The following is a 1,566-nucleotide window of genomic DNA, read 5'->3' on the forward strand; positions in this document are numbered from 1 at the left end:
TCCACCTATGAGAGATGTATGCTCTTACTGTTTTCTAGATGTCCTACAAATAGCAAATTGAATTTTAAAAGTTTGTTTCTAGAGGATTTTTCTGGCAGGTCCACAGCACAGAGATATTCACATAATGAGTACTCAGTGAAACCATGAAAAAACTTGTAGATTTGCTTCTTGAATCTGCAGGAAAATTCGAATAGCTAATTGCGTAGCCTCTGCCTAACAGGCCAAACGTACATGTGCGTGCATGTGTGTGTATAGGTCTATCTGTGTACTTGACTTTGTACACTTACAATTTTTTTTTTGTTTTTACTTTTATTTGCATTTATTTTATGCAGAATTTACTCCCAGGCCATACGTTTTTGTTTCTTCACTTTCTCCTGGGATGGCTTTTTCTTCTGTGCATCCTCCTCTTCTGGTTTAGGAACAATCTGCTCTTTTGCAGTAAGGAGCATCTCAGCACGGCAGGGAGAGCTCATGTATGGGTCAAGCCGACCATGAGCCCTGTACGTTCTACACTGCCTCTTGGGGGTTTTGTTCACCTGCATGTGCTCCATGACCAGAGAATCTACATCTAAACCCTTAAGTTCAGCATTACTCTCTGCATTTTTAAGCATACACAGTAAAAATTCAGCACTCTCTTTGGGCCACTGATCCTGTGGCCAGCCCTACTGTTTGGCCTGGGCGCACCTACCAGTTGCCCCACTGGAGCGATGGAATGGCACAGGTTGCTTCTGCAAAGTGACATCCTTCAGATACTTGGTGGCTTTCCGGATCTGCAGACCCTTGATGGCCTGGGCAGTTTCATGTGTGTTCTTAAAATGAACATGAAGACTTGAACCTCTTGATTTGCATGATTTTGTAGGGTTTTCTGTGTCAAGTGAATAGTGAACAATTTTCAGAGATCACCTTAGGCTACTTATGGGAAGAGCTACACTTAACATTTCTAGGGATAGGGTTTCAGTGTCGTTCTTGATTTTTTTAAAAAAACTAAACTTTAAAGATATATTTGGGAATAGACAACGCCAAGGTACAAAAGAGTATAAAATGGAAAGCTTTTCTGTCTCTAACCACTCAGTTCCCTTCCCCCGAGTCAGCAAGTGAGATCAATTTCTCCGAGAAACGTTTGAACTTACAAATTTTATACTTATTAAACGCAAGTGGCAGCATATGACACACCCTCTTTCGTGCTTTACTTTTTACATTTTACAATATATCTTGGAATTCACCCCACACTCTTCTTACACAGAGTTGATTTTTTTAATGGTTGCATAATATTCCAGTGGGTGGACTATATCCTAATTTCCTCAGCTGATCACTTATTAATAAACACATATGAAAACCTTTTTTATAACCTCGCATTAGTTTTATTTGTACAAAATAATGATACATATTGCAAAATCATTACCCTAGTAAGTCTACCTACTATCCATCACCAGACATACTTACAATTATTTTTTGTGTGATGAGAACTTTTAAGATCTACTCTCTTAGCAACTTTAAAATTTGCAATTCAGTATTATTAACTATAGTCACCATGCTGTAAATTACATCTCCGGGACTTATTTATTT

At 38.5% G+C, this 1,566-nt stretch overlaps 1 pseudogene; it reads right to left on the reverse strand.

Annotated features, from left to right (window-relative positions):
• Positions 1–335: 335 nt before the first annotated feature.
• On the reverse strand, positions 336–899 carry LOC118533808 (large ribosomal subunit protein uL22 pseudogene; annotated as a pseudogene).
• Positions 900–1,566: the final 667 nt, after the last annotated feature.

The sequence above is a fragment of the Halichoerus grypus genome, chromosome X (genome assembly GCF_964656455.1).
Source record: "Halichoerus grypus chromosome X, mHalGry1.hap1.1, whole genome shotgun sequence".
Classification (NCBI taxonomy): domain Eukaryota; kingdom Metazoa; phylum Chordata; class Mammalia; order Carnivora; family Phocidae; genus Halichoerus; species Halichoerus grypus.